Source organism: Ambystoma mexicanum, chromosome 1p, assembly GCF_040938575.1.
Source record: "Ambystoma mexicanum isolate Mex_15411 chromosome 1p, UKY_AmexF1_1, whole genome shotgun sequence".
NCBI classification, from domain to species: Eukaryota; Metazoa; Chordata; class Amphibia; order Caudata; family Ambystomatidae; genus Ambystoma; species Ambystoma mexicanum.
In genome coordinates this window covers 1,213,946,960-1,213,973,621 of record NC_090921.1, presented here as the reverse complement: position 1 = coordinate 1,213,973,621, position 26,662 = coordinate 1,213,946,960, and the positions used below count along the sequence as shown (strand labels likewise).

General features: G+C 42.4%; 1 long non-coding RNA gene across 1 annotated transcript in view; it reads right to left on the bottom strand.

Moving 5' to 3' along the window:
- Positions 1 to 25,377, bottom strand: part of LOC138572333 (uncharacterized) — a 102,600-nt gene extending 77,223 nt beyond the window's left edge. The window contains exon 1 of the long non-coding RNA XR_011303903.1: positions 25,295 to 25,377. This is a non-coding gene — a long non-coding RNA (uncharacterized lncRNA). The remainder of the gene's footprint in view (positions 1 to 25,294) is intronic.
- Positions 25,378 to 26,662: the final 1,285 nt, after the last annotated feature.

Below are 26,662 nucleotides of genomic sequence, written 5' to 3'. Positions count from 1 at the left end.
GTTCAATGTATAATTAGCCTCTTAATCACCAAAATCGTATATTGTAGCACACAGGGGTGACCCCAAAAAGAGCACCACCGTTTATTTTGCCCAAAACCCAATCTAGAAACATTTGTTAAACCTGCCACTGTCCCTCAGGGAAGAACTAAACTCTCCCTGGGAACCCAAAGTAACCCTAGGGAGTTGTGTTACGTCACCTGTTTTAATGGCATAGAGATAGAAGTGTATCCCTCCACTAAGCTCAACCTTGTTGTCTTAGCCAACTTCCAACTTGGTACAAGCTCGCATACAAAACACAATGTGGAATGTCGCAAGACCAACCTATCTGGCATTTAAGAGGGGATTTTCTCTTTATTCAATCCATCCTTAAGTGTGCGTCCATGTGATTTGTCCCGAAAATGTATTAATTTGTTGGCATGTTGCCACATGTGACAATTCCCAGAAAAACGCAAATTACTATAACAAAAAGTAAGGAGTAAAAAGTGGTATCCCTATAACGTGGATCAAAAAGGATACACACATAACAGGTCAACCGGTTTCAGTGACATATTGGCTGTCACTTTCTTCAGTACCATCAACAGCACAGATATTATTTGTCTACTTCTATATCCTCCTTTGGGATATATGGCGTGTGCTGTGAACAATTCTGGTCTCCTTATAAGCAATGCTATGTTCCATTTATTCAACAAACTACATTTCCCATCATTTCATAGTTCTATTTATTTCCTCCGGACGGCGTCCATTTTATAGTATCACTTGTCAAAGAGTACACTGTATTCTTGTTTCTCCTAAGGAGGCTTTACATTATTAAATTGATGATACATATTTCGGTACTTGAGAGACTCTAACCTCACAATTCACCATTGCTATTCTTTGCTACCCTCATCTGACTTCAGGCTTGCCCATTTACTTCAACGTACAATGTTTGCAAAGCAACAACATTTGCTACAGCTAGTCCTTCATTTCTGTGTCTCTCACCGTTGCCACAGTTACATTTAAAGCCTGAGGCACACTTGGGGTCCAACCGACCCAACTCTAAAGAACATTTCCTCCATGTACAGGTATGACATGACTCAATCCCTACTACGATCACCACTTAGCGATTTTTACATTATATGATTATGCTGACATTTGTGAGACTGGAATTTCCCCAACATGACGAATCCTTGTTGACTTTTGATCACACACGCATTCGCTGCTTTTACGAACGGACCCTTTGTTCATTTTTTAATCACAGCAGACCACGATTAAGATCCATGGCATACCTATATGGACATACTTTGATCTATGGATTACATTGTATTCTTTTGAATATATTGTTTACTGCTTGTTGTGTAGTTGTGTAGTAAGTATAGTGGAATAGTGGAACATTAGAGTAAAATGGAATGTAGAATGGTTAAGGGATCTGGAATGGTGACGCAATTTGGGGGATTTAGTTCAGTTGATGTATACTGATAAAAGGGTGAACATATCATACTTCGGTCTCCGCAATGTTACTAATAATCTTAAACATAAAAACTTGGCGACAAGGGGAAACGAAGTTCAAACAAGGAAAAGGTTGCTGCAAAGAAATCGGAAAATATATTATTCAGCAGTACGGAAAATAAACAGATAATACAATGCAGAGGCACGAAGGAAAAGAAAGATTGAAAAGAAACAGACAAATGAAGATCCGGTAAGACTCATAAAGCAGTCTGAATGATAGTGTTTAAATGATTGGAAGGAGATGGCAGAGTGAAAGAAAGTAGCAAAGGAAGCATTTTTCAAAGTCAAAATAACTTATATAAAGCGCGAAAGGTAGCGCGAGGAGAGCAAAGTGAAAGCCGTTAATATACATTAGAGGAAAGTACATAAAAGCGTCAAATTACGTGCCACCATCTTAAAAAAAATGTTGCCATAGCGCTGTAATACGCAAATCTCAATGGAGGGGAACAGGAATAGAGGTCGGAAAGGTACGTAACACAAATAGATCGGACACATATAAAATAAGACATGCATCAGTTGGGCAAGCAACAGTAAACATGTATGAATGACAGAAATACGCAATTCAAGTAATGTACTGAATACTTATAAGAAGTATTTAAACAAGGCATATAATGGCAATAAGCAATAAAACAATGAAATGGAATGTCACAGAAGTATGCAAATAATAAGAATAACAATAAAAGAAAACTAATGACTGCATAGAAGTGAAACAAGAAGCAAAGAATCCAATGATAAGATAACATAATAGAACAGCCATTTCTCAAATGATATAAGGTAAGAAACAAAAAGTGACAAAAAAACAGAGTGAAGAGACACCATATAAATAAAAGACTGAATATACAAACAAGTAAACATGTTTTCAGATAGCGCAGGAGGAGACATAAAGGTACAACAAGGTACTTCTCAAAACACCTCTGGAACATCCATGTCAACAGACCCATTGAACTACCTGCGCCGTCCAAATCCTTTCACTTTAGAACCACAAGAGAGTCAAGGTCAACGGTGGCAAGAATGGATTGATGAATTTGAGGAAATTCTTGAGAGCAGTGGGAGACCAAAATGCAACAAACAAATTGGACATTTTCACAAAGTTGGTGGGGAAAGAAATGAAGAGCATCGTCAAAACGATACCTGAAGAAGAGAAAAAGACATATCAATTATTGATAACAGCAATCATCGACTGATTAATAATCCCATTTAACAGGGATTATGAAAGATTTGTATTCAACCAATGTACAAAAGGTTCACATGAGACTGTAGCTCAATTTGTGTTGAGATTACAAAAAAAAGCAACATTTTGTGAATTCATAAATTATAATGATGATGAGGCAATAAGGTTAAGAGTCATAGAAGGGTGTTTATCATCTGAGTTTAGGCAACATCTATTGAAAAAGCCTCTACCCATGAAAAAAGTATTGGAACTATACTTTGGAAGAATATACGAGAGAATAGACACACAAGCTGCAAACATAGAAAATCCATAGAAAATCCAAAGAGAATGGACACTATTGTTGCGGTAAATCAAAATGCACAATGGCAAAGAAGACATACTAATGCAACATCAGAATTGGGACGCAGAAATGTGGGAGAGAGGCAATGTTATAGGTGTGGATTTGAGTTTCCACACAAGAGTCTGTATCCTGCCATGGGTCAATTATGTCTGAGATGTGGACAGGAGAATCATTTTCAGACAATGTGTCGTGAAAAAATGACAATGACAACCAGTCATTACAATACACAGATGATGTCGAACTGGAGATATGATAATCAGAGGAGTTTCGGAGGGCGAATGCATGCAGAAAATCAGATGATAAGACCCAATGTAATGCCGAAAACAAATCAACAAGGGGCTCAACCAGGATATGTAAGAGCTATGGACAATTTACAGATAGAAACAGCAAGCCAAGGTGGTCAAGAACAGGGCAAGTTCTGGTGTCCCGTCAAAGTCAAGGACAAGAGGAAACACAATACAGAGATCCATATGAAAACCCACCAGTCTCTGTTGAAGAAGAAGAAGTGGCAATGTATCCCTATCAAGAATTTGATAGGTACAGCAAAGCATATGTACGGCTAATATATGATACAGTGGATGGTAAAACAGCCATAAAAGTAACAGTGAACCTGGGTGGACAAGAGATACACTTTTTTTGTGGATACTGGAGCGACAGTGAATGTTATGAGTGAAGAAGCATATGAGAGGATTGGCATCGAATAACCTCTACAGTCATCAAGAGCTGACATTTTTCAATGGGGAGCAAAAAAAAACACTACTGCATAAGGGACAGTTGCAATGTGATCTAATTCATGAAGGACAATGTGTATCAACTAATGTACATGTCATAAAGAGTCCGGTTGTAGGCAGATGCCTCATTAGTTGTAAAACTGTGACAGAACTGAAACTTATTGATTTGAGATACAAGCCGTCAGAAACAATACAAGGTGTTCCGTCACAACGTCATGATCTAAGAGTTCTCTCAGGAGAAATTCTGAATGTAGAAAGGTTGAAAGAGAAATTTCCAAGTTTGTTCCAAGGAGTTGAGAAATTGAAGAATCACACAGTACATTTACATATTGACTCATCGGTTCAACCTGTTCCTCAGCATCCGAGACGCATAGGATTTCATTTACAAGTGAGAGTGTCACAGGAATTGAAACAGCTAATTGACAATAATATCATTGAAAGTGTTGAAAGGGGTCCGACACCTCGGGTATCCCCATTGGTAGTGGTACTTAAGGCAGATGAGCGTCTCCATCTCTGTGTAGACATGAGAATTCGAATGTGGCTATACAGAGGGAAAGACACCCGGGACCCAATATTGAGGTCATGATAATACGTCTAAATCGAGCTAGTAGGTTCACCAAGCTGGATTTAAATCAGGGCTATAATCAGCTGGTGATTGCTCCAGAATCAAGATCCATAACCACTTTCAGCACGCATGAAGATTTGTTCAGATATAAGAGACTTAGCTTTGGTATTTCATCTGCTGCAGAAATATTTCAAGAAACAATAAGAAAGGTCATATCACCAGTAAAGAATGCATTTAATTATAGTGATGATATTTTAATATATGGCATTGATCAAAGTCAACATGATGAAGCTCTGGAGCAACTATGTAAAGTTTTACAAGAGAATTGATTGACCTTGAATGAACAGAAGTGTGAGGTGAGCAAGAAAAGTTTGAAGTTCTTCGGACATATATTTTCAGAGAACGGAATGAGAGCAGATCCGGAAAAAGTGAAAAGCATTGTGGATCTTGAAGCTCCAAAAAACATAGTAGAATTAAGATAATTCTTGGGAATGGCTGAATATTGTGCACGCTATTTACCGAATTATGCAACCCTCACTGATGCACTGAGACAGCTACTGAAGAAGGATGTAGCGTTTGTGTGGAATGAAGATTGTGAGAAAAGTTTCAAGAAAATTAAAGAAGAATTGGTCAGTGATAGGAGGTTGGCATATTTTAATCCAGAGTTGGAGACTGAAATAATAGTGGATGCAAGTCCGGTGGGTCTAGGAGCCATCCTGGCACAAATAGATCCAAGAGAGGGGCACAAATATGAAAGACATATTGTAGCATATGCCAGCAGAGCTTTGAGTGACGTTGAACGAGCATATTCACAAGCAGAAAGGGAAAGTTTGACGGCTGTGTGGGCTTGTGATTGGGAAGCCTTTCATTCTTGTCACAGATCATCAAGCTTTATTAGCTCTTTTCGGAAATCCTAAAGTTAAGATGCCTCCCCGAATTTAAAGGTGGGGGATTAGGGTGCAAGAGTATGATTATAAGATTATTCATAAACCTGGGAAGGATGCAAATCCTGCGAATTATTTGTCAAGGCATCCAGAAGGTGTGGTGGAAAGTAAATTGCAAAGGATGGCTGAGGAGTATATATCATACTTATCTCTTAATGCTTTGCCGCTGGCAGTTACGTAGGAAATGTTCACAGAGAAAAGCAAGGCTGATTCAATGATTCAAGTGGCTGTGAGATTCACCAAAGCAGGGAAATGACACTGTCTTAGTTTGGAAAAAGGGGTGGAAGAAGGGGACATGAAAGATCTCAAGAAATTGGTGAAAATAAGCAATGAACTGTCAGCAACTGATGAAGGAGTACTGCTTAGAGGAAGTCGAATGGTAGCTCCAAAAAGATTGAGAAAGGTTCTTGTGATGTTAGCGCATGAAGGACTCTGGTGTGTTGTGAACACCAAGAAGGTACTAAGGAATCAAGTGTGGTTTCCTTGTATGGATGTAATTGTTGAAGACACATTGCAAAATTGTTTCGCATGTCAAGTGACCACTTCAAATGTTAAGCCAACACCGCTTCAGTTAGTGCCACTTCCTGATGGTGCATGGAATCGGGTGGCTGTTGATTTCTTGGGACCTTTATATGAAGGAGGATATTTGTTGGAGGTTCTAGATGAATATTCAAGATTCCCATTGGTGAAGTATGTGTCATCCACTTTATTCCATCATGTGGTAATAGTGCTGGATGAACTATTCAGTGAGTTGGGAGTCCCTAATGTGGTGAAGACAGACAATTGGCCACCGTTCCAAGGTCATGCATTTGGCAAATTTGCATCACATATGGGTTTTAAGCATCAGAAGATAACGCCACTGTGGCCTCAAGCGAATGGCATGGTTGAGAAGTTCATGAATACTTTAAAGCGGACTCGCCAGAATGCAGTTGTGGATAACATGTCAATGCCACAGGCTATTTCTCAGATGTTAAGAAGCTATTGCAATACTCCTCACGAGATGACAGGACATTCAACTTCAGAATGAATGATAAAATATAAAACTTGCACAAGGATTCCATGTCTGGATGATTATACAGCTGATGAGGACAATGACATTAGAGAGAGAGATAAAGAAAAGAGGATGAAGATTAAAGAATGGACTCATCGCAAGAGGAAGGCGAGAGAAATGATTTTCGAGTTGGGGATTCAGTGTTGGTTCAACAGAAACAGCGTAAGAAACTGGACTCTAAATTTTGGCCAAGGCCGTTGAGTGTTAAAGAAGTCAGAGGATCCATGATAACTGCAGAAGGGAATGATTGTGAGATAACAAGGAATGCTTCTTTTTTCAAAAGACTGTTTCATGATAACTCTGATGAAGAGGAATATGATTGTGAGAGGGGTTCCTTGGAGAATTAAGATAACACTGACCTAATGATATTGGATGATGATTTTGGAGCATCTGGACATATTCCTGTGAATGGTGGAATTTGTAGTCAAGGGAGTGGATCTGATTTTGTAAGTTTGGATCCTGGGGAAAGAGAAAGTTGTGGAGATAAGGGAAATCCTGGTTCATCAGATGCATACTCAAATTCTCGGCCACATAGATTGGTTTGCAAGCCAACCCGCTTAATTGAGCAAATGTAAATGTTATTAATATGTGTGTAGGAAATTAGATAATAAGTAAGGGGGTGGGGGTTGTTGTGTAGTAAGTATAGTGGAATAGTGGAACATTAGAGTATAATGGAATGTAGAATGGTTAAGGGATCTGGAATGGTGACGGAGGTTGGGGGATTTAGTTCAGTTGATGTATACTAATAAAAAGGTGAACATATCATACTTCGGTGACTGCAACGTTAATAATAATCTTAAACATAACACCGCTCTACCCAGTATGGTTACATCAGTTTCTGATGTATCTGTTTTCACAGGCTGACAATCATTCCCCTTCCATACGATTTCAGAATTACTGTGACTAGTGAGGTAATTCGGTCACACTTAATACTTTTTTCTAATGTTCTTTCCATACGTCTTGACACAGATGTCTATTTACCCTCCATTTTTGACTACTCTTCCCACAGCCTTATTTACACATATAGATGCCTCCGGTTTGGCTCTTCCTACAAGGGGATCCTTCTTGGATGTTCTTAGGTAGTTCGCTCGACTCTTTATTTGACTTCATTCCATGAACAGTTACAAACATATGAGGTACTGGGTTCACTTCTCCTGCTTTCAATTGACTACACGGTGCACTACCTTGGTTAAGGGTTCCTGTCCTTGGATACTACTCTGGCATGTTGACACTATTTAAATAGTATAGCCTGTTGGGAACAATATTTCTACACATGCACTTTATCTTGGTGCGTGTGTAGTGGTCAAGCGGTCAAGTGGCACAGTGAGTAGAGCGCTCGCTTTGACATCTGTGCAGAGCCTGCTAAAGCAGGTTCGAATCCCGGCAGGGCCAAACTCAGCCTTTTATCCTTCCGAGGTCGATAAATGAGCACCACACACCGTGGGTAATAATAAGCAGCGCTCAGATACCTGAGGGTTTGTAGCGCTATATAAATGCCAAATTATTATTGGTGCTATATCACTCGAGATTTAAATTACACGATACAGATCAAATATGATGGCCCTGTTTTTTTGGGCTGTCAGTACTTTTTATGGAGTGTATGCCCCTAGAATTCAAAAATGTAATACTACCACACTGTTAATATTTGGAATGTACTATATACTTGAATGATACAGTCTCTTACTGTACTGACGCTGTCAATTACATTATAGATTAATGAAATGCACCTGATGAAGGGAGCCTGAATCCCAAAACTGATTGTGCTGATGACCTTGAATATAAAGACAGATTGTAACACTGAATTGACCTCGAATTGCATTATTGCTACCACAGTATGATATTGTTGAACGATTATCATTTGCTTTGGAAGTTTGAAATTGTTTACTTAATTTTGACTGATTTATTCAGCATCAATGTGTGCAGGGGACAGGAGTGTCTGATACTCTTGCACACCCTTCTGTTGCCTATTATTTGTCTAGGAACTGTAAGGAACGTATGGTGGCAACAGTAAAGACAGGCACAAGGGATCACAGTTCAAGGGTGTTTATTAAACTTTATGCAGGTTGGAATCTAATCTAAACCTAAATCTAAGATGGGAGCAAGCATCAACCATCAAATGAAAATAAGGCAGTCCTAGTGGCATTGTGCCAAATAAAAAGGGCCTTTACTAAGAAATCCATTGCCAAAGCTTATAACGAATAACGAATACAAAAAGGGTGTGGGATCGTTTTCAAGAAAAGAAAGAAGTGTTAACAAATAATATGTCAGGATGTGATAGCTTGGATCTCCCTTCCCCATGTTTTGAGCATGGGGTAAGGTGGGATCTTGGAGCAAAGTTCACGCTCGAGCTATCAGGTCCGTCAATGGCCAAGTCTCGTTTCTCTTGAAAGTCTTGCTTTCAAGTGCCTGATACATTCAAATAACAAAAGAAAAGTTCCTTCAACAAAATGAAAGTTTGCTTCCTGGTTTTACTCAGGGTGAGGATTCTTCCCCCCTGGGTTTCCCTCTTCTGGGCGCTGACCCCTCTTTACTTTTAGCCTCCCTCCGCTGGGTTCACTATGGCTTTTCCTTCATTCACAAATCTTAATGTCTTTTTAAACAGTTGCAGTGGACATCCCTCTGCCGGGTTCACCTTTGTCAACACACTGTTTCTTGGGACTTTAGACTTTGCCCCCTCTTCGTCAGCATCCCTCTTCCGGGTTCACTCTTGCCAACGTCACATTCATATTTTTTTTCAATGTTTGCGGGATTCACTTTCCTTGCTTTCTCACAAAGCGGAATTCACTTCCCTTTCTTCCTCTACAGTTCTTAGGTCAAAGGCTTTCAACTGTACAGTGATTTTTCTTGACCTCCTGTATGAACACTTTGACCTATCTTGGCGGATCTCCTACGGCCTTCTGGTATCTGTAGTTTCACTCAGATGAGGATCGACCAGAGTTTCTCAGAGGAGCACACACAAGGTGCTGGTCCCTTTCTTCAGCTGGTCTCTCCTTTACAATTTTACAGTTCTTTGAACTTCTCTCACTTTCCCACTTTGTGACTTTCATTTACCACAGCCCGGTTCTTATCGGTTCCCCATTTGACTCACCGGTTGTGATGAACTGCTTGGCTTTCCTCTTAACTGGTGTCAAGGCCAGTACCACGGAAGCAGGAGTCTCCCTCGCACCGGCTTATCAACGTTAATACGCTCTGTGTACAATTGACATCTGCTACAGGACACTTGGGCTATTGTCCTCGGTTTTACGATTCCTCTGCAGACGTTTTACAGCGTTTTGTCAAGAAGGGCAAGGTTGTGTCTCTCTACTTTGGCATCTGAATGTTTGCCGCCTTTCTCCTACTCTTCAACTGCTATCTCTGGATAGCTGTCTCGATGTGTGGTCTGCCTTGCTCGTACTGTGCTCTCTTGCTGAACTTTTTATCCCTGTGGGGAAGGGAAAGGGCCTTCAGGTGTGTGTGATTCTGGTCAATTGCCTGGCTTTGCCTGACCCTTGTGACATGTCAGGTAAACGGCTCTAGCATTAGTCCATTGTGTTTCATGTTGTGCGAAAGTGTTCATGTTGGGAAAGCGGGGCTGTGTTTTTGAATGTCCTACGGAAGACAGTGATGAAAAGGTGTTAAAGGAAGGGGGATACTGCATCTCACCCATCGATGTCCCACTCCCCGAGGAACCCCCATCCAGGTAATCCTCCCTCACTGGTCTACCCCCAGGAACTGGATCCAATAGCGATGGCCGTGTCCTGGCCACCTGGATGACAGATCCCTGGGAACTAGCTAGGAAGACACCTTCAGGTTTCTCACAGAACCAATCGCCTGTCTGCTGTGGAAGTGATCAGGCAATAATTGGGTGACCTGGGAAAGAGGCAGTGAACAACGACTCAGTGTTTAAAGCGGCTCCTCCGCTTCTCATTTTTTGTATACTGTCCCTTCTATGGGTTTTATACATCATTTAAAAGCAATATGACATGGGCACCAGCCCCAATTTCAGTCTAACTCCTACCTTTGATGGACCAAGGACTGCTTGCGGCCTTCGCGTCTCAATTAATGCTTCCGGTATTATTATCCACCAGGAACATAGGAGGTGAGACATTCCCTAAAACGCCTGGCAATTGTAGTAGTTCCAATCTGGCCCTTTTAGACATCTTTTGATACCTCTTGGCCAAAGGGCTGACAAAGTGTGCTAGGCACATACTTCATGGCACCAGGAAATCACTATGCACAGTTCCCTCTTATGCACTGTGTGTGCATTTGGGTGCTGAAGATAAAAGAGGAGCAAACTCCATTTTGCCGGCACCTGCCACCCTTCACCACTGGGAAGACAATTGGTGAATATTGGGTACTTATATTGAGGGACTCAATTACTGCTTGCAAAGCCTTCGCACTAGGATCCATTTGTTTAGTAATAAACAGCTACAGAGCTTCATTTACTGAGGAATCCACAGACCCCATAAACTCACTCCAGCAATCATCCTCTGAGGCTAAGTCCTATCTCCCCATCTTAAGCTTCTGGCCGTGTGATCTAGCTCCTTCCATGTTAATAGGCACACAGTGGCAACCCCTAAATATAAGCAAGTATAGGTACTGTTAGGACAGTTTTTCTGAAGTCCAACTAAGGGCTTAGTAAAACCATTCAACTGTGACAGAACAATACTCCACTCTTAGTATAAGGCTGTACCACCTGAGTATATGTTAGCATAGACAGAGTAGCCAGGCTTATCTTAGTTGGGAGAGAGGGCTGTAGGAAAGTACACTGAACATGTAGTACAGCAAGCATTCAACAGAAAAACTTACAACCAGAAGTATTATTACAAAAATAAAGGTTTATTATAAATAGAAGTAGGCCAAGTTAAGTGTTGGGGTAAGAACTGGTTATAGAGTCATAAATACATTTATAGAAACACACCACAATGCTTTAAGGTACACAGACCAAAGCATAAAACCTTCTTCAGAATACCTAACAGTAATTCTAGGGAAGTCAGGCCTTATCATACACATTTAGTATAGGCCACACCTATTCGTGGACAGTAAAACCAATAGTTACTTTTAGATTACTTTCTGCAATACAAGGGAATTAGACCCTGTCAGTTATGCAGTGACACTTAGCAAGGAAATCACATAATAGATCAACCCTGTTACCAGGATACTTTTCGCAATAGTGGAACACAGATTCAAGGAACATTATACACCTATAACTACATTTATGATAACACACTGTTATACTATGTGAGTAAGACCTTTAGGTGTAATATACAATTGCAGTTGCTTTTCAGCTCAGTGGAACACAGTCTAAAATTAGCAAGAACTATTTACACTAATTTAGGATGCACCAGGCAGACCAAGGTCAGCGACACCAATGGAACACTTTTCAAGAATGGCACACAGCTTTTCTAGGCAGGTAAAACCTAATGTTGTAATATACTACTACAGCTGCTTTTCAAATCTGTGGGACACAGATTGAGGTAAGCAATAACTTATTTTAGGATGGCACAAAGCTAACTCAAGGTAAGTAAAACCTATAGACTTTTTAAAGGAGCTATCAGTAGCTTAAAGGTAAATATAACCTATGGCAGACTTATTCTAGAGAGGCTAACAGCAAGTATGGGGAAGCAATATCCAATTGGGGCACCCATACATTCATATCCTAACAGGAATAGTAAAGATAAGCCAACAGCATTACTTTTGGGAAGCGGGGGACCCAATTTACAGGTGAAAAAATTAACCTCCTATCTACTTTCTGTTAGAATGGCAAAACAGTTTCTAAGGAAAGTAATACTTTCAATACACCTATTAAAGGAATAGTGCACTCAAAAATATTATTGTCACGACGGTTCGGGCATGTGTTTTTAAGCATACGCTGATCGATCGTATAAACATTTCCTCTGCACCTTACCTTAGTTTTCCTCATTTTTACACATGCGAAATCAGGCAGCAAAGCGCGGCCATCTTGTGCTAATCTTATCCGTTGCCGCATCGCCCTAAGGTGAGCTGCCCTAGCTGCACTAAATGATATCCCCCGCCCCTGAGGCTGACATCACTAGACGCGTCCCGCTCATTTCACAACACCAATGCACGTCTCGTGTCAACATTCTCTGCGCTTCAGCTAATAATGTGTCACCGTGGAAATAGCAGGACGCCTCTTTCCACAACAAGTATAAAAAGTACGCTTCTCATCAGACAACATCAGATTTGCTTTCCAATCGTTTCACTGTCTTTTTTTTCTGTATCCTGTGCCTTTTTTCTGGTCTGTTCAGCTATCTCCGTTGCTCGTAGCCCGTGTGAACAGATACTAGTACTATCATTACTATCTATTTTTATTTTGTCGCATAATGGCAACAATACAGCACTACCAGTACGAGCCGGAGTATTCCAAAGTGGAATTACTCGAAAGTATGGACGACGTCTCCACCTGGTGTCCTTGCAATCGGTGTGCGGTAATGCCAACCGAGGAGGAGAACTGCTGCTGCCGAGAAAACTCTGGAAGCTTGTCCTACATATCGGAAGACAAGACACGGCCACAATGCATTACCGAGCTGCATGACTTCAGGGCAGCCTGCCTCACACGGTCCGTGTTGAGGATTATGATGGTGCTTATGCACGAACTACGTACAACAGTTCGCCCTCGCAATCCAAGTAACGAGTAAGTGAACTCTAGATGTGATGTCACTTAGGCCACGAACATTTCATGGTTGTCTTGCAATTATCTACATCACTCGTGAGTTGGGGAAGTCATAGTGGTCATTTTATGTTTATTTCAAGTACAACCATGAAACAATATTTCTTTGTGTCCCAAATGTAATGGAATTCATAGTCGTTCAATATTGTAATGTGTCTACACTTTAAAGCCGAAGTGGATTGATCCGTGAACTAACATTTGTACTGGCAACAATGACATAGGATAAAAGATTGCATTTTCAACTAAGGTTCAATACACTTATCTTGTTCATTTAAAAACAGTTTGAATCTTTCTCTTCCACAGGTGGTACAGGCTGGTGGCCTATCGATCATTTACATGGTGGCCTCATGGGAGGCTTGGACACTGCGTTCGAAGAGTAATACCCACCTGCGTTGTTGGTGCCATTAGACACATTCCCCAGTGTCAGCGGTTAGTACAGGGGATTTTCCCCACACTGTGCTGCAACCCGAAGTAATAATGTCGAGTACATTTGTGCCATCAATATCAGCAACAAAATGAAATAGAACAGAACTTTTATGAATGGTTGTTTCTATTTTTCAGTGAATCAAGTGTGTCTTCATTAAGCAGTGTTCCGGCCCTTTTCTGCATGCCTCATGTCCCTCCATCCCCCCTCCAGAATCAATGACTGTTAACACCTGTGGCCATGCCCTCCCAAGGTGGCTGGCAGGGTGGCAATGGCCAAGGCGCCAAACACCATGTACACTTCAAAGGTATCTTACACGCAGGGGCCATTGTTCACATGCCCTCCTCATACCCAGTGTGTCCAGGCAGGCTCCCCTGAAGCTGGCCGCTCTCCTGCAATCCACATAAGTGTGTCTCCATTCACCAGTGTTCCGAGCCTTGTCTGCATGCCTCATGCCCCTTCATCCCCTCTCCATTATCAATGGCAGTTCGCACCAGTGGATGTGCGCAGCCAAAGGGGGCTGTCAGGAGTGGGAATGGCCATGTACCCTTCAAAGGTATCTTACGCGCAGGGGCCATTGTTCACATGCCCTCTTCAGACCCAGTGTCTCCAAGCAGGCTCCCATGAAGCAGGCCACGCCCCTGCAATCCACATAAGTGTGTCTCCATTCAACAGTGTTTCCACCCTTTCCTGCATGCCTCTTGGCCGTCCGCCCCCCCACCCTATCAATGGCAGTTCGCACCTGTGTCCGTGCACTCCCAAGGGGGCTGGCAGGGATGGGAATGGCCAAGGTGCCAAACACCATGTACACTTCAATGCTATCTTATGCGCAGGGGCCATTGTTCACATGGCCTCCCCAGACCCAGTGTCTCCAGGCAGGCTCCCATGAAGCAGGCCGCACCCCTGCTATCCACATAAGACCACGCCATATACACGTCACTCATTCACATACACACCCACTTTTCAAATTCTTTATAAACCCCTTGATATTTATCATGAGAACATCTGTTAGTACTGCAATTCAACTCGTGAACGTGCTACCTGAGAACATCTGTGACCACTGAAAGTCAGCTCGTCATCGTGCTACCTGTGAACATCTCCCTGTTCTCCTGCTACTAACTACCCTGCTTGCTGAATCTAACTGTTTGTTGGTCAAGGTAATGGCAAGTCAGCTAATCATATCTTCTTGATCTCTAAATTTCTATCTATTTCGAACAAATGTACCCAATAGTGTAATTTTCATTAATCTCATTGTCATTACCATTGACTTGAGTTTAATTTGTTCTGTTCTCGATATATAGCAATTGTCATCAGTGTCAATTGGGATAGAATTGAATCCTTCGCGGACCGTGTCTATAAGCTAGTTTCCTTTTGGTGCATGATAGTACATTCAAGGGACGAGTAACAATTTGCATCACATCAATCAATTGTGTATGAAAGTTATCCTAGAATACAGTCGCCTACGCTACACATTTATTGCTTCTGTGACCAAAACATACATTGCCTAGAAAAATGTATGATATAATTCCATCTTTTTCACGCATTCATGAAAAATATTTTTTTAAGAATGTGGACTTTTTTTTAAACAGATTTTCCAACAATGCCTGCTTGTATGGTTTTCAGTTGCCGTTCTAAGACACATACCAAACCGAAAGGCACAATAATCCATATATTCCCTTGGAATATAGATATAATAAGAGAATGGGTCAGATATTGCAGATTTGCGCCGGAAGAGCTTGAAAGTAGAGCACAGGATGTCTTGAGGGACTTGAAGGGTGATTGATTCCGCATCTGCAGCCTGCACTTTACCACGAATATGTATGACCAGTCATAGTACACAAAGAAGCATTGACTCAGAACGTCTTGTAAATTGCTTCCAAATGCAATTCCAACTCTATTCATGCACACGCTGCCTCAGGTGAGTCACGGTTCATGATATGGCTGTAGACCTTGGGTAGTGAACAGGTAACTACGTGCACAGATTGGTGTTTTTGGTTTAAACGTTCCTTCTAATACTATGCATATTGACAAGATTGTATTGCTTTATAACTACACCCCATTTTGCTATACATCTGTCCCTGGTTTTAGGAGCATCATAGAAAACTATTTATGGACACAGAAAACTATGCTATAGTGCCCCTGGAAATAAGCATAATCTTGTCATAATTGGTTGCTTTACATGTACATTTTTTTAGGTTAGCATGTTGATTTAAGCACAGACTATCGGCAATGACGACATCACCGACACGTCCAGTTTGCCAATGGTGACCCATGCAGACTTGCTTTATGTTCATATTGTTCAGAGTTTGATCTTCCCACATTTCTCAATCAAATCTAATTTTCCCTTCACAACTCCATGACAATCCACTGAAATTGAAGGAGCAAGATTCTAGATTCTGCATCCATTACTTTGCCGGAGTCAACAACAACTTCGAGCGTGTATCAGGTAGTTTTATTTCGCTATTCAATTCCGGAAATATATTATTCATGGAATTATAGATAATATGAAAGAGTTTACGTATCCTGTCGTTTGTTTACATAACATTTCATTTATGGGTTTTTATTTAGTAACACTTGCCTTCTTGATTTTGGGTTTTTATTGATATGTACCATTATCTGCGAGACTTGTCATTGGCCTTTAGCCCAGGGATCGTATCTCTCCAGGACTGAAATCTCTGCACTGGCTCCCAGTGGCTGCAAGGATTAAGTTCAAAACACTCTGCATTGTCCACAAGATCTTCTGGGGCCTGGGGCCTCAATACCTTCAACTCTCTCTTCCTAAATATCTTCCTTCTCGAGCTCTTCACTCACCCGCCTCCAACTCCCTCAGGGTCAGTCACTTCTCCAAGCAACGAGTTGGGGGTAGATCTCTCTCTTCGGCTAGGGCCTCCCTGCCTCCCTGAAACTTGAAGAGAACCACCTTCGGTTCCGGAAGCACCTTAAAACCTTCCTCTTTGCTTCTGCTTTCTCTCCCCCTCTCCTCTACTGAATTCCTGGCTGATACTGAGACTGCACTGGTTACCTGGCCACCCTTCTAATGTCAGGCTCAGGCCCTGCCAGTTGCACGCCTGCACTGCCTCCCTGGCAAACTCTGCACCTGGGGACTGTTGTCTGTATCCCTACAGTCCTCTCACCATTACTTACGTCTGCACTCACCCTGCACTTGCCACCTGCTGGCCATTCTTTTATTTACCTTGTTTACTTATTATCCCATGTACCGCACTTTCTGTTCTTTTATTGATCTTGTTTATTTATTATCCCATGAACTGCACTTTCCCCTTCCCCTGACCCCGCGCACCTTTCCCCCTTCCCTTGTACTTGCGCGATCTGAATGACACCTGGCCTAGTAAGATTGTTGTCTGCCTTCCCTCTGTTCCCCCTCCCTTGCCTCGTCGCGCCTTGAAAATGCTTGAGTGCAACATTACTATCAGGGGGTTTCGCACTGATGGGTGATTGATTCCGCATCTGCAGCCGCATTCGCACAGTGATCTCTGATTGAGTACACTAGCCATTATTCAGGTGAAATTCGAAACTTATATTTTGACTAAATGACATACACAGTGTACGAGGGTAAGTATGTAAGCGATGTGTGCGTGTAAAGAATTGGATTTCAAATATGATTTACTTTTTTTTAATGAATATTCTATTCTAGGGATGTATACAAGATCGGGAAATAGAAGAGGAGGCACGTTGATCTGAGGTGGCGGACCAGCTTGTTGGTGCAATCGTTACAGAAAATCAAGAAAGCTTGGGTAACTAACAAATAATTTTGATTACAAAAAGTGTTTTGGGCTGGTGTCTTCATAACATGTTTTTTTTTTAATCTAAAGCGCTATATACTGTATGTTTGTTTTACACTGAACATGTTTTTACAACCCATCTCCTAGAGGCCCAGAAGTAAACGAACTATGAAGACACAGACAGCTACTGAAACCAGAAATGCTGCTTGCCAAACTGATTTCACCATGGAGCAACTATTATTTGAGGCGCAGCATGTTCAAACCAATAAGCAGACATGAGATGCTTATGCCCAATGGCCAGAAAATGAATTGAATGTGACCGGCGAAGCCAGCAAAGTGTTGTTGGACCATTGCTACAATGCGAGAACCCCACAGGATGAAGATTAAACTGAATATAATGAAGATACTTTTTAATTACTCACAGACCACTTGACACAATCACACCCGCAAAAAAAGGGCTACCCAACAAACAATCAACATTGACGGTTTCTCTGACTCTTGTTCAAATGACACAAGCTGAAATGACAGAGACTGAAGCCTCAACACAATTGACCGAGGAACTAGCCAAAGATCTCGACTACAGTTTCTCCTGTTCGGCCGATATGTCCACCACAGTTGAGTCACAAACCACATTCATGGAGGACGATAGTCTAATAAAGGAGCCCAAATACATTGTATTCGACAGCTGCCTGGAAGAGATTACACTGATGCTGAAATGTGTCCATCCAGTGAGGGTGGAAGTATGTGGGAAGCCATTGTTGAATGTGACTCGTGTATCACAAGGCGCTAACCTGAAAATACAAGCCACCTGTGATCTGCTCGATGCTATATTTTTATGGTCCGCTCAACAGATGCTGGGGAAAGTGCCAACTGGATATCTACTGTGTGCAGCAGCTTTACTTTTCATTGGCTCTACTTTTAGTAAGTTGTCCAGTTTCTGTCAATGTGTGGGACTCCAGTTCCTTTCTAAAACGCAGTACTACAAATATCAACGAGAATATTTATTCCCTGCTATTAGTGAAGCTTGGAAAATTGAACAAATGTCAATTGAAAGGACATTCTCTGACAAACGGTTCAGGCTAGCTGGCGATGGACAGTGTGACAGCCCCGGATTTTTAGCAAAGTACTGCACACACCACTTTCAGGACATGGAAACTAAACACATTGTGAGTTTGGTGGTCGTCCAGGTGTCTGAATGTAAATCCTCACTGGCCATGGAGAAACATGGTTTTAACAAATCCCTGGAAGATCGCAAATCGAGGGGAATGCAAATAGACCTCATAGCCAACAACAGACATGTTTCAATAGCCAAGACCATGAGAGAGCAGTTTCCAAATATTCGCCATCAATTTGATGCATGGCACGTTGCCAAATCAATCAATAAAAAAATCTCAGCTGCTGGAAGAAAAAAAAGGTTCTGAAAATATTTTACAGTGGTCCCAGTCTTTCAACAACCATATTTGGTGGAGCTCCAGAACTTGTGGTGGGTCTGTGGAAATTCTACCATAAAAATGGCGCTCACTAATGCATCACTGTTCCAACACTCACTCTTGGACAGAAAACCAACATTTTCACCAATGTGCACATGGACCTATGCCGGCGGAGCAGGAACGCAAGAATAAGTGGTTGATTCCATCTTCACCTCCACACAAAGCTCTTGAGAAGATTGTGTTTGATAAAACTCAATCAAGAGATCTGAAGGGACTCACAGAATTCTGTCACACAGGAGATTTGGAGGTGTTCCATGATATGTGCCTAAAGTACATGCCCAAGAGTATGCATTTCGGCATAGACGGGATGCAATATAGGACATTACTAGCGGTATTAGTGCATAACGAGAATGTGGGGCGTGAACAATTGAGGACTGCAGGAAACTTTGGGATGCTTCGTTACACAACTGCCTTTACGAAAAGAAGCAAAAAATGGGTGGTCAAGCCAATATACCAGGAAATGGAATTCCATTTTGTGAAAGATCTCGTTCTGACTGTGTTCGACATACATACTCATGAGATCATGCATGATTTTGTTCTGAGGACACATACATTGCCACAAAACATTGCAAACGTGCCCTGTCCACCGAAAGCAGATCTCGTGGAACAGTTCACTTCTCAGTAGAAATGATTAGCAGCTATTTATTTGTTCAACAATGTTTATATAAAGTGTCCAAATAAAGCGTCCAAATTGTCTTTTGAAATGTATCCTCTTTGTCAATTTTTTTGCAAGTAGTACCTTCTGGAGGATGCCATAAAGTGTAACGCTGTGCTTTCACACGTCCCGGTTTCGTCGAGCTCTTGTGGGTCCTTCACTGATCGGGGGAGGGTCAGATGGATAACAGCATGAAAGCAACTTTGGGGTTCTGTATTTGCCTTATCAAACACTTGTCCAAATAGCTGAATAACTAAGCATCCCACAAAAGGAATGAGACCTAGGCTAGATAAGATACTTGGCACGCAAGAACTACTGACTGTAAGCAAAACAGCGCATCAAAGGGGGTTGTTGGTGTGAAATAGGTGCATTCTGACATATATTTCTATGGCGGCATGTGTTAGGGGTCGGTGCTAATGTAAGGAAGGAGGGGGTTGGTTGAGCCCCCCACCCCCATACATTCTACATGAAAGGGACCACTTGCTCTTGCACTAATGGGGGAAGACGCCTCCTTTGCCCTTCTGCAGCCATAGGGAATAAGGCCCTTACATAAGCAGAGGTAGGGCTATTGCAAGACACACTTGGACTCCATTTTGTGTACCCTTGACTCCATATTTGGACTAGGCTGCATTCTGGTATTGCAAAGTCTCCCCTCCCCTCAGCAGCACCACGCACAGCGAGCACTGACAGCCCCCACCTTTTTCCTCCTGCGCCTGTGCCTCCCAGGTCCCTTTATCACGGATGCGCTGAGACAAGATGTTGCAAGCAAACAATGTGCCCTGCGCCCAGTTACCTCAGGGTTCGGTGCACGATATGAATAATAAACAAATACAAATGTATTAAGTTCATTTTTCCTCTGAGATCACTGTCCTATGTGTGTCCGGGCCGAACCATGACTTTAGTTCATCCATCTCAACAAACCTGCTCTTGCACCTCTCACTCATGCTGTTGGAAAATTAGTGCTTGTTCAACCTTGTGCCCCTCCAAAGCTATTCCTTTGATGTACCAGAAGAGTGAACCTCCCTTGCTGACCACCCCATAGTGCCCCCTTAAAACCAGACCCCTTTCAAAATAAATTCCGTCCTAAACTAACATGTGTTACTCAACCCCCTTCTCACTCTGATATGCCAGACCTGACAGCTATCAATCCCGACCCTCACATGTTACCTCAGGGGCAAGACCCCACACCTTTCACCTTGCTAGTGACATAATTCCCTACTGGGATGTGTCCTTTATTCTGAGTTTTGTTGGTGATGAGGGGAGTGAGCGCCTTCACAATCGGATGCCTTATCACAGAGGCCACTCTTTGATTTGCAGCCCTCAGAGTCTTACGATTTCAAACACAGTGGGGGTAGGTGTCAGCGTTACCAGAATATGTGATCAATCCAGAATATGTATATGGGAGGTGAGGTTGAGGTAGTGAGCGTTAGGGTTTGGCGACCAGATGCGTTCAAAGAGAACTGAGGTCATGGGTTCAGGGGACCGTGGCCTGGCAGGAGGGGTTTGCAGCAGGGCTTGCTCTGACATTCTCGTACAAGCATATTTTGTCAGGACTCGAGACTCGCTCCTTGCGAAAAATGATTACGTGATTTGCCGTGTGAACAGGAGACGTGCTGAGCCGACAGGTGGTGTGGGCTTGCTGTGGGAGACCCTGGGAGAGTGCAAAGTTCTCCAGAGGAACATTATGAGTAAGACATTTGGACGTAAACTAACTGTAACTGTTTTCATTAAAAAAAGTAAATCACTAGAAATTTTCACGTGGCATTGGTGGATGGCAGCAAACAATTCATTTGTTTTTCAAAAATATTTCTAATGTCACTATGGTCTGAATGGCTATTCACTCCCATTCGGAGTGAAGGTCAGTGCCTTTGAAATTTGCTTGGGGGCTGAGCAAACCCACGCATCGTACACAGTATAAGGTTCAATTGTTTTTCGACCTTGGAAGAAAGGGAGGATTCCGAAAGGAATGAATGAAGAGAGGGTGTAATACCTTCAAATATGATAAGGTTCACCATTCCAAAACTGAACAAAGGAACATGCAATTTCTTTTTATGAAAATACATTGATCTGAATGGAGTCTCTGCGTTACGCTGAGAGAATGGAAATGCTGAATATTATGTACGTTTTTACTCTAGACGATTTTATAGACGAACGAGTCAAGGTTTCACTATCAGACCGTTATTGCTGGCTTACATTGTAATGCGATGTTGTTTGTGGCATATTGCAGTCCAGCATCAAAATGCATGAAGTCCACATCATGTTCCCCCAGGTTCCACCAACGCCAAATTCTATGCCAATATTTAGTTAAAATGCCATCTATGTGTTCTTCGAATTGTAGCATCAAATTCCACATCCTATTGAGAGCTAAACATACTCCATAGCACTAACCTCTCAAGCAAATTGTAGACTACTTTCCACAATGTTTTCTCTGTGTTCTTATTGTTTCACGTTTGTGTTCATCATTCATTTTCACACAGTGCAGAATTTACGGGTAAATTGATACATTATAATAAAGAATGGCTACTAAGACACATTTCTGTTATGTTTTCTAAACAGCTACATCCTGCCTTTCTGCGATTGCCATCGATTCCAGATACCAAATGATGGCTTCTTTAACAGGCAGCTGCAGATACACTTAAATGGCTGGATCACTATGATGGTGTTTTGGGACGATCGCCACGGGCCGATATGCCCTTACGCTGTACCAGCGATAAGGAGCAACCTGACATCGTTTACAGTGGCCTAGAGCCAAGCTGATGCTGAAGCCTTGCAATTCACGGTGCATCAAATGCGCTTCTTATACCCAAAAGGAACAATGTGTGAATCACAATAAACATTTGTGGATCGAGATCAAAGAAAATAATTACCCATTTGCTTGAATATGGCAATCGTCTGATGTTCTCGGAGCGTTTATTGTGAAATAAAAGTACATAACAAATTGTTTTCTTTAAAAGAATAGTGTTATATTCAAAATTGTGAGACGCTGTGTTGTGAGATGATGTGTGTTGATATCCCGGGTTCTGCGTCAACTGACGTTAACACGTAGGTGAGGACTGCGTACGTTTGGCTACGCTGCTCAGTAATGTCATGGAGACATGCAGAGACTATCACTAGGTTTGGTGATGTCAGCCTCAGGGGCGGGGGATATAATTTAGTGCCACCAGGGCAGTGCACCTTAGGGCGATGTGGCAACGGATAAGATTAGTACAAGATGGCCGTGCCCTGCTGCCATATTTTGCATGTGTAAAAATTAGGAAAACTATGGTAAGGTGCATAGGAGATGTTTGTACGATCGATCAACGTATGCTTAAAAGCACATGCCCGAACCCTCGGGACAATAATATTTTTGAGCGCACTATTCCTTTAAGAATGGCACACAGCTATTCAAGGTAGGTATAACCTAAGGCATACTTTTTCTAAACAAGCTACACAGCAAGTTAGGGGAAGTAAGATCCAAATGGTAAACTTATATGCTTATTTTCTGAAAAAAATGGTGAAGCCAACAGCATTACTTTTGGGAAGAGGCACAACCGATTCACAGGTGAGTAAATTAACCTTGTATATACTTTTCAGAATGGCACAACACAAATTCAAGATTTCAAGGTAAGAACTTTTGTAACTGTCCACTCTCAGAGCTACAATTACCAACTAACTCATGTACAAGTAAGTAAACTATGAAACACTAGTTCTCTTTTCTAGGCAACAAGCCCAATCCTTAGAAAGTTATTGCCTTATTCTCAGAGCATGAGTGTTCTCATTGGTAGAAGGGGGCACTAGATACAACAGACAGTCTATGAAGCACACAAGTAGCAAAGTCCGAGTTCCTAAGGAAGACTGGTCAAACAAGTAAGTATTTCGCTTTAGAGTTAGTTGAGGTTACAGGGACTTGTGAGAAGACACTCTAGGAGGATTCCAGTTGTGGGCCTGGGAGAACTGGACAAAAGGACTTCCAATGACAGGAAACACCCCAAAGCAACACAGGAATCATAAGAGACTTTAGCTAATACCCAGGACAACACAGTACCTCAGCACAGAAGAAGAGTTTGCAGAGTTTGCATCAGGAGGGCTTCAGGATCTGCAACCAAAAACCCAGTTGCTGAAATACTTGTCATGAAGACTGAAGACAGGACCATGGAAGGACTTTTGAAGTAAGAGTAAATGGGGAAGGCACCAGGCAAGAGTTTTTTCGTGGTTGAATGCAGTCTGTGGTTTTGGCACCCTTTTCAGGTGCTAGAAGAAGACTGAATATCGCTGGTTGGATTCTCGTCGTTTGAAAGGTCCAGCACTTTGGTGAGGGGACTTTTTTGACTTGATTCACGTTCTGAGGTCCAGCAGGATGCCACCAAAGTTTCAGCAAGATTCATAATTCGGAAGACCGTGCACCAGACAATGTCTAGAGGTCCCAGTTTATTGAGGTATTGCAGCCCCGCAAGGTCACAGCACAACGTGGGATGGCTCAAAAAGCAGGTTTTCTTGAGTCTAGTGGATCTCACCAGTGTCTGGGTCAGGGTAATCGTTTTCAGGGTGCCCAGGTTGCTTGGAAGGAAGGGTAACAGCAGGCTCTAGGTTGCTGGAAATCATCTCAGCCATGTTGTCTTCATCTTCCTCTTTGGAATTGGTTCCAGTAGTAGACTACTTCTTCGGCTTCCAGGATTGGATTTTTATGTAGGAACCCAGCCAATCAAACAGGCTTCTCGCAGTCAGGCTGGAAGACAAAGGGGTGTGAAGTTTTGAACTCGCTTCCTGCCTTCACAGACCCTCTGGAGCCTAGGCGGGCTTAACTGAGGTCTCCTGCCGAAGATGAAATTGACACAAAGGACTTTCCCACCCTGAAGGTCAGGGGAAGGTACAATAAAATGTTGAAAAAAGAAGACAAGGGACCATTCTGGTAAAATGGGCACCCTTTGGTGCCTTTACCGCAGCTGTGAAAACAGCCTGTGGTAGAGGTGCACTGAATTAGGAAAAAGGTTCACTGCCACCAGCCATTAATGTTAAGCTTGTCCCTGTACCAGAAATGTTACAGGTAAAAGGAGAAAGGGGATACCCAGTATCTCCCCAGCATTCCACATAAGGTGGTGTGCACTGGTTTCACTTAACAAAATGTAAAAGGGATGCAAAGATCCTTTCTGCTCTTGGGAACTTGAGTTCTCACAAGGTTAGCCAGAGAAAGTTAAAAAGGGGAGCCCCACGGGCAACCTTGCAACAAGAAAACGGTATATACCAAAAGTTGACAAAGAGGTTCAAATTAAAAATGCACTATGGAGAGTCTTAAAAATTACACCCATAAAAAGAGTAAAAGATTCTGTGAGTGTAGAAAAAGGTTCCCACTCACTGAGGTATAGGAAAACATTATCCACCAATAAAGCAAAAAAAGGTTCTGGGGTTGACAAAGTTCAGGAAGATTTATCATTGCTTTGAAAATCTTACCTAACAGGTACCAAGAGTATGTAACTTACCTTGGTGCCGCAGACTGTGTGAACCACCTAAGTTTCCAAAATGTTCCAGAAACCCACCAGGTAAAATACCTGCAATCTCTGTACAGATAACAAAATGGCACAAAGAAAGTGAAAACCAAGGCACCTAGGGTGCCTCTGCGTGCAGGAGTACGAAAAGCGGACATGGCCGGGGATAGGGCACAGGAGAGAGTCAAGCAGGCACACTAAGGATTATGAGTCTTGTGGTGCTTTTTTCATGTTTTGTTTCAATTTTCTCACTGCTTGTAGGAATTTGAAAAAGAGTAAGTCTGCATAATAAGAAGCCGCCCTGTGGTGCCATTCAGTTTGCAGCACATTACAGTGAGAATCATATGGGTGCATTTATGGATTGGTTAGGGAGTGACGATAGCCTCGCTCCCCCAAATACACCAGCTAAACGTGTTATTAGCCTCACGCCCCCTTACTCTGATGGTGCGCTCTATGAGCAAGGTGACTCTAACTGAAAAGGGCTCACTTAGATTGTCCTGTCAAGTGCAGTGGCTAATAATGGCAACAAGGCTGAAGCAACTCATCACAGGCAAAGCAAAACATACCTTGCGTCTTCTTCCAGGTGTGGTTACCCCTTTGTTGAGCGATGAACTGAAAGCATTTTGTATCACCAGGGATTTATATGGTAAGCAGGAGTGGGTGTTTGACATTATGATATCATGGGAGCCACACTGAAGCGAGAGCACCCAGCCCAGATTCCTCACTGTGATTATCTGTCCGCGTGAGTTTTGGGAAACGCCTGCGTGATAGGTTGGACGAGCAAATAATTGAGGGGTGGAGGGTGAGTAGAAATCTACATTAGCTTTTGATATACCTTCCAAGTGGCTAATTTGCATTGATTTTTCCAAATGAACAGATTTGGTTCCTATACACATGTGCTACAGACGGTATAAGCGTAATTGTTTGTTTTTATTTGTTCGAATGATACATTAGACCGAATTTGACCTGTACCATTCGACTGATTAAAAACAAACAATTATGCTAGTACATACTGAACATTTGGAGCAGGGGTTGCGGGGGTGTCCCGCGCTCCCTATGATCGGTATGTCTTAGCCTTGGAGGGTTGCGGGGTTGTCCCCACGCTTCCTCAACATGGGAGGCGTGGACCTGAAAAAAAAGAAAAGGGTCCGTGCGCCGTTGGATCAGACCCTTGCTAGAGGGAGGGATCTGACGCTGCAGGGGTGAAGGGGACCAGGCAGTGTGCAAACAGGTAAGTAAGGGAGTGGGGTGGGAGGTATTGGTTGGTGTGCGCGCATTTGGTTTGTGCTTTGATCCTCTGACAATTGATCGCATGCGGGCAGTTTTTTTTTGGTCTGTTTGCCGCAATCAATTGTCAGATGATCAAACACCACCAAGCCCTACAGACATATGCATTTGGTGGATTGTGTATTCATCTGTGAGTCAGAGCATCGTGTTAATAAGTGAGGGGTACTTTCCTCCTAGGACCTGTGTTCATGTAGGCCGAAGCATTACAAATTTGGATTAGCAAGCGATCATTGTTGCAGATTGCTTTGCCCAAGCGTTCTGGTACTTATGCTCACCCACCATATTCATGCATCTTTCTTACCCAATTAGCAACAACAGAGCTGGGCAAAACTATGTAAAATATTGAAGCTTCCCCCAGGTCCGACATTGCTTAAGAAAGACGTTGAATTGGTAACCAGTGCCCCAGTGGCCATCAGAAATGTTCAGTGATTAAATGATCCTGTTAGTATGAAAAAGTCATCTTCGGAAAAAGTCGCCAGTTTGGTGGCTTTAGAAATGCAGCGGCCTACATCCTGTTGGTTGAGTGCAGCAACTAAAGCATCCAAGGGGAGGAGGTGGAATGGCATGCATAAAGGGCACGCAGATATTCCTATCCATTTTTCCAACAGGCGAACCTCTTTAAAAATGCTCGGGTTCTAACACCCCAT